The 7277-nt window shown below is 46.1% G+C and overlaps 1 pseudogene; it reads right to left on the bottom strand.

Moving 5' to 3' along the window:
- Positions 1-2493: 2493 nt before the first annotated feature.
- Positions 2494-2606, bottom strand: LOC132214026 (U6 spliceosomal RNA; annotated as a pseudogene).
- Positions 2607-7277: the final 4671 nt, after the last annotated feature.

The raw sequence follows: 7277 nt of genomic DNA, 5'->3' as shown, positions 1-7277 counted from the left end.
AAATAGATATATCAGAATAAAAAATATTTCTATGAAAATTTATTGCCTTTATTTTCTTCTAGAATTTTCACAGTTTCAAATCCCACTTTCAAGTCTTTAATGCATTCTGTGTTTATTCTTCAATATGGTGTAAGAAGGTTCTCTGCATTCATTGATTTTTCTACTTATATGTCCAATTTTCCCAATAGCATTTATTGAGTGGACTATCTTTACCACATTGTATATTCTTGTAACCCCTGTGAAATATTAATTGACCATAAATGTATGGGTTTATTTCTGGACTATTTATTCTGTTCCACAGATCTTTATGTCTGTTTTATGCCGGTACCATACCATATTTATTACTATGGCCTCGTAGTATACTTTGTAATCAGGTAGCATGATTCCTCCCACTTTGTTCTTCTTTCTCAAGATTACTCTGGCTATTGGTTTGGTTTTATTTTGGTGTGTGTGTGTGTGTGTGTGTGTGTGTGTGTGTGTGTGTGTGTGTTGGGGTTTTTTTTGTTGTTTTTTTTTTTGTACTTCCATATAAATTTTTGTGATATTTGTTGTAGCTCTCTGAAATATGTCACTGGACATTTGAATGTTGTTAATTCTTCCTATCTTTGAACACCATATATGCTTTTATTTATTTGTATCTTCTTCAACTTCTTCCTGTCTTCCTTCCTTTCTTTCACTTTCTTCTTTCTTTTTCTTTCTTTTTTTCTTTCTTTTTTTCTTTCTTTTTTTCTTTCTTTCTTTCTTTCTTTCTTTCTTTCTTTCTTTCTTTCTTTCTTTCTTTCTTTCTTTCTTTCTTCCTTTCTTTCTTTCTTTCCTTCTTTCTTTCTTCTTCATAATCTTTATTATGTTCAGGTGAATTCCCTCTATTCACATTTCGCTGAGAGTTCTTATAATGAATAGGTGTTGTGTTTTGATGCTCTTTCTGCATCTATTATTATCACCATGTGATTTTTATTTATTTTGTTTACGATGTATCATGCTTTTTATGTGTAGATACTGTACAAAGCTTGCATCCCTGGAATAAATCCCACTTCATCATGGTGTGTAATCTTTCTAATGTATTACTGGACCATGTTTGCCAATATTTTGTTGAGGATTTTAGCATCTATATTCATCAGGGATATTGGCCTATAATTTTTTCTTTGTAAAGTCTTATTCTGGTTTGGGATTAGGAGAATGCTGAACGCATAAAATGAGCTTGGGAGTCTTCCCTTGTCTTGAGTGTTTTGGATGAGTTTGAGGAGAACAGGTGCTAGTTCTTCTCTGACTGTTTGATGAAATGCACTGTGAAACCATCCAGTCCAGCACCTGCATTTGTTATTTGCTGCTTTGTTTATTTCTGCTCTGATCTTTATTATTTTCTTTATTCTTCTCACCTTATGGTGTCTTTGTTTTTATTTTGCACTAGTTCCTCTAAGTGTAAAGTTAGATGATGTATTTCAGATTTTTCCTGTTTCTTGAGGTAGGCCTGTAATGGTAGGAATTTCCCTCTTAGGACTGTTTATGCTGTGCTCCATAGAGTTAGGATTGTTGCGCTCTCATTTCCATGTGTTTCAAGGCATATTTCATTATTTCCTTGATCTCATTGTTATCTATTCATTGTTTAGTAACATGTTAATTAGCTTCCAAGACTTTCTGTGTTTTACAGTTTTTTCTTTTTCTTTTTCTGTTTTCTTTTGAATCCTATAATTACTAATTTTTATTGTGGTAAAATAAATATAAGATTTAGAGTTTTAACCACATTTAAGTATACATCAAGTATATTGACATGCAATTCTCACCACCATGTATCCCCAAATTTTTATGTATTTATTTATTTATTTTTGCTTGTCATTGTTTTTATTTCTCTGTTAATAAATTTATTGGGGCAGGGTGGTTTTAGGTGTGTACAATTCAGTAATAGATCACTAGTATATCAGTTTTTTCTAACTGACTTCTAGTTTTCTACAGTTATGACCAGAAAAGATTCTTGATATGATTTCAATCTTCTTAAATTTACTGAGACTGTTTTTGTGCCCTAACATGTGCTCTATCTAGATAATGTTGCACGTCCACTTAAAAAGAATGTATATTCTACTGCTTCAGGGTGAAATGCTCTGAAGATACCAATTAAATCCATTTGATCTATTGTGTTATTCCAGGCCACTCATCTTTTTTTTTTTTAATTTAAAGACTAGGTGTGAGGCCGCCCTGCGCAAGGGTGAGAAGGTGCCCAAGTCTCCCCCCCACCTCTCCCTCCCCCCCCAGCCCCCGCCCATCTCCCTCCCCCCCCAGCCCCCGCCCTTCTCCCTCAGCCCCCACCCGCAGGGGTCCCAACCCAGGAGGAGGTCAGGGCCCAAGTCTCCCCCCCACCTTCTCCCTCCCCCCCCCAGCCCCCGCCCGTCTCCCTCCCCCCCCAGCCCCCGCCCTTCTCCCTCCACCTCCACCCACAGGGGCCCCAGCCCAGGGGAGCCAGGGGAGCCTAGGGGAGCCAGGAGAGCATGTCCCACGCTAGGGGGAAGGGAACGCTTCACTGATTTGAGTGTCACCCTTGCACAGGGGCCAGTCTAATCTCATCTGTATCATTCCAGCTTTAGTGTATGTGCTCCTGCTGCTGTTGCAGAGACCCACACCAGGCCACTCTTTGCTTCTTGATTTTCTGTGCGGAAGATCCAGCCATTGATTCCAACGGGATGTTACAATCCCCTACTACGTCTGTATTATTGTTGAACTCTCCATTTATGTACATCAGGATTTGATCTACACATTTACTTGCTCTTATGTTGAGGAAATACATGTTTGCAAGGATTATATCCTCTTGTTGGATGGCTCTCTTTATCATTCTGTGGCGTCCATTCTTATTGCTCAATATAACCTCTGTTTTAAAGTCTGTTTTGTCAGCTATATATAGGTTTACCTCCCCGGCTTATTTTTCATTTGTATTTGCATGAAATACCTTTTGCCATCCCCTTGCTTTTTGTCTGTATATCTTTCATTCTGAGATAGGTCTCTTGTTGACTGCGTATATATGGTTCTTGATTTCTTATCGATTCAGCTACCATGTCTTTTAATTGCAGCAGTCAAGCCACTTACATTTAAAGTGATTATTCGTAGATATGTTTTATTCTTTTAACTCTGTTTCCCTTTTATTCCTTTTTGATAGTTCTTATATTAATGGTTTGGTGGTAACACACTTCTTTTGCTGTTTCTTGTCTGGGAAGCTCTTTATGTCTCCATCAATTTTAAATGACAGCCTTGCTGGGTAAAGTAGTCTTGGTTGAAGGTCCTAGCTTGTCATTATTTTGAATATTTTGTGCCAATCCCTACTGGCCTGGTATGTTTCTGTAGAGAACTAAGCTGACAATCTTATGGGAGCTCCCTTGTAGGTAACTGACCGTCTATCTTTTGTTGCTTTTAAGATGTCCTGTCTTTAATCTTTGTCATTTTCATGATGATGTGTCCTGGTGTCAAGCCTTTTTGGGTTCATCTTGTTTGGGACTCTGTGCTTCCTGGACTTGTGTGTCTCTTCCTTCACCAGGTTACGGAACTGTTCGGTCATTATTTCTTTTAATATGGTGTAGTCCCTTAATCTTTCTTTTCTCCTTGTACTCCTATAATGTGGACGTTGTTAATGTTTCATGTTGTCCCAAAAGTCCCCATTTTTAAAAGTCCTCATTTTTAAAAGTTCTTTTTTCTTTTTGCTGTTTTGTCTTCTGTGACCTTGTCTTCCAAATCACTAATTTGATTCTCTCCTTAATCAAATTATTTATTTTCTCTAGTGTATTCTTCATTTCAAAGATTTTACTCTTTATTTCTGACTGGATCTTTTATATGACTTAAATATGCTTTTTCATGCCTACTATCAGTTTTCAAGTTCCTACTGATTTCATCCATTCTTCACCTAACTTCAATTAACATCCTTGCAACCATTTTATATATATAAATATATACACAGTATCTGGAATATTGCTTGCCTCACTTTGTTTAGCATTTTTTCTGGATATGTCGCCTGTTCTTAAATTTGGGGCATGTTTCTTTGCATTTTGGCTGCCTCTGTGTGTTTGTTTCTTTGTATTAAAATCCAGGTCTTGGTAGTGTGGCTTCGTGTAGTAGGAGTCCTGGGGAACCCAGTGGCAATTTCTTCTTGATCATCTGAGTTGAGTGCTCCAGGGATGTCCCGTGTGTGTTAGGTGAACCTTCCTGTGCAGTTGATTCTTGATGGCTGTTGGCCCATGCATGTACTAAGTCGATGCTCAGGCTAGTTGGCTGCGACCACAGTGTACCCTGCCTATAGTATAGTATACAAGCTGCTGACAGGTGTTGACCACGTGGAGTGCAATTCATCTCAGCGGGGTCTGGTGCCTGCCTAGATCTCTCTTTGGATCTGAAACTTCTGAGGCTAATTGTATCCTTCTCTGATGTGCTCTGAAGCTGGCCACTGGGCTTGTTGGTCTGGGGCTTCCTGGGAGCGACTCTGGTGCTGAACAATGTCAGATGCTTGATGTGACTGGCCCAGGGCAATCTATTTGCATCTACAAAGCAATTCACAATTTGTGACAGCCTCTGCTGAGGCCCAGTAAGCACAGGAAGGCCCATCTCCTCCATGGATGTTCCCATCTTCTCCCTGTCTTGTCCCCTCCAGGAAGGGTCCCATCTCCTCCCTGCCCTTACCTCCATGAAGGGTCCCCTCCATGAAGGGTTCCCCCCTCCTCCCTGCCCTTCCCATGCATGGAGGGTCCCCTCTGCTCCCTACCCTGCCCCCTCCATGGAGGGTACAATCTCCTCTCTGCCCTTTCCTCCCATGAAGGATCCCACCTCCTTTCTGCCCTTCCCCTCCATGGGGGGTCCCCTCTGCTCCCTACCCTGCCCCCTCCATGGAGGGTACAATCTCCTCTCTGTCCTGCCCCTCCATGGAGGGACCCCTCTCTTCCCTACCTTTCCCCTCCATGGAGGGTCCCAACTGCTCCCTACCCTGCCCCCTCCATGGAGGGTCCCATCTCTTCCCTGCCCTTCCCCTCCATAAAGGTTTCCCCTTCCTCCCTGCCCTTCCCCTCCATGGAGGGTCCCCTCTCCTCCCTGCCCTTCCCCTCCATGAAGGGTCCCATCTCCTCCATAACTTTCCCTTCCATGGAGGGTTCCCTGTAACCATTGCCCTGCACCCTCGATGAAGGGTCCCCTTTTGTCCCTGCCCTGTACCCTCCATGGAGAGTCCCTTCTCCTCCCGGCCCACCCCTCCATGGAGGGTCCCATCTCTTCCCTGCCCTTCCCCTCCATAAAGGTTTCCCCTTCCTCCCTGCCCTTCCCCTCCATGGAGGGTCCCCTCTCCTCCCTGCCCTTCCCCTCCATGAAGGGTCCCATCTCCTCCATAACTTTCCCTTCCATGGAGGGTTCCCTGTAACCATTGCCCTGCACCCTCGATGAAGGGTCCCCTTTTGTCCCTGCCCTGTACCCTCCATGGAGAGTCCCTTCTCCTCCCGGCCCACCCCTCCATGGAGGGTCCCACTCCTCCCTGCCTGTCACCTCCATTGAGGGTCCTCTCTCCTCCCAGACTTCTCCCCTCCATGGAGGGTCCTATCTCCTCCCAGCCTGTCCCCTCCATTGGGGGTCCGCTCTCTTCCCTGGCTGTCCCCCCATGTAGGGTCCCCTCTGCTCCCTTCCCTTCCCCTTCATGGAGGGTCCCATCTGCTCCTAGCCTGCCCCCTCCATGGAGGGTCCCATCTCTTCCCTGCTGTTCCCCTCCATGGAGGGTCCCCTCTCCTCCCTGCCTTCTCCCCTCCATGGAGGGTCCCCTCTCCTCCCTGCATGTTCCCTCAAAGGAGGGTGCCCTGTCCCCACTGCCCTGCACCCTTCATGGAGGGTGCCCTTTTGTCCCTGCCCTGTACCCTCCATGGAGAGTCCCCTCTCCTCCCTGCCCACCCCTCCATGGAGGGTCCCCACTCCTTCCTTCCTGTCCCCTCCATGGAGGGTCCCTCCTCCTCCCTGCTCTCTCCCCTCCATGGAGGTTCCCCTCTCCTCCCTCCCCTCTCCCCTCCATGGAGGGTCCCCTGTCCTCCCTGCCCTGCCCCCTCCATGGAGGGTTTACTGCCTCCCCTACCCTGTCCCCTCCATGGAAGGACCCCTTCCCCCTGCCCTGCCCCCTCCATGCAGGGTCTTCTGTTTCCCTGCCCTGTCCCATCACTCACAGGCTCTGAGAGGCATGTGCTCTGGTCCCCAGTGTTCATCTGTCCTGCCTCCAGGCCGTGTCCACTGTCTGTACCTGAAGCACATCTCACCGTCTTCATCTGCCTAAATCCTGCCTGGCTCTCAGGACACATGTCAAATATCATTTCAAATGTCAAATCACCGAGTGATCTTTAAAAAAATATAAATCAGATCCCCCTATTCTCTTGCCTAAAAGCCTTCCTGCTGTGACAGCATTTTCAACCCACCCTAGGGCCCTCTATGTCCCCCCCGCCCCCCGCCCTCTGCTGTTCCCATCCAGCCTGGCTGTCCTTGCCCTGGGGCACTGCCTATCCTTTTGGGGTGGCTTCCCCAGGTCTCCATGGGACCAGCTCTGTCTCAACAGCCATGTCTCAGTTTAAATATGTTGGGTAGCCCTTTCCTGAGCCTGCTGGGGAGTCACTCTGCTCGGGAGCCCCCATCTAGCCCTATGGTATATCACCTGGCAGTAGGTCACAATACTAACAGAGGTCAGAATGGTAAGACAGGTCATAGAGGTAACCTAGTCACCATGCCAGGTCAGCCATGTGGGCCAACCTCTCAAGTTTTCTGGTGGTGTTGTTGGTAAAAATCAGTGAATAAACATTTATTGACACCAACACACCCCAGGTCCTCTACAGAAAGCACAGGAGGTGTGTCTCCCCCCGAGGTCCTGGCCCTCAGTAACCAGGTGTTCTTCAAAGTGAAAACTGGCTGGGAAGGAGGGGCAGAGAAGCCAGCGAGGGACCCCATTTGAGTTGCTTTCTTTGAGGCTGGAGGAAGGGATCAAAGGCCAAGATTTTTGAGAGCCCCAGGAAGCTGGGAGTGGCTTTGTCAGGGAACAGAAGGGAAGTGTGCCAGAAGGAATGGGATCTGCCAGGTCCCCATGAGCAGGCCCCCCGAGGCCTCCTGGGAGGAGGGCAACCCAATGAACCACCTCAGGTTTCTGACCCACAGCACCTGGGACCCCACACTTTGTCCTGTGAACCTCTGCGTTTAAAGTCATAGGTCAGGGCACCAAGAGAAATCCTTTGTGTCCCTGTGGCTCCCTAGTCATATAAGGTAAGTCTATTTTCTTCATGGCTCTTCCTGTCTTCTGA

Source organism: Myotis daubentonii, chromosome 12 (genome assembly GCF_963259705.1).
Source record: "Myotis daubentonii chromosome 12, mMyoDau2.1, whole genome shotgun sequence".
NCBI lineage: Eukaryota > Metazoa > Chordata > Mammalia > Chiroptera > Vespertilionidae > Myotis > Myotis daubentonii.
This window is presented reverse-complemented; position numbering and strand designations above follow the sequence as displayed.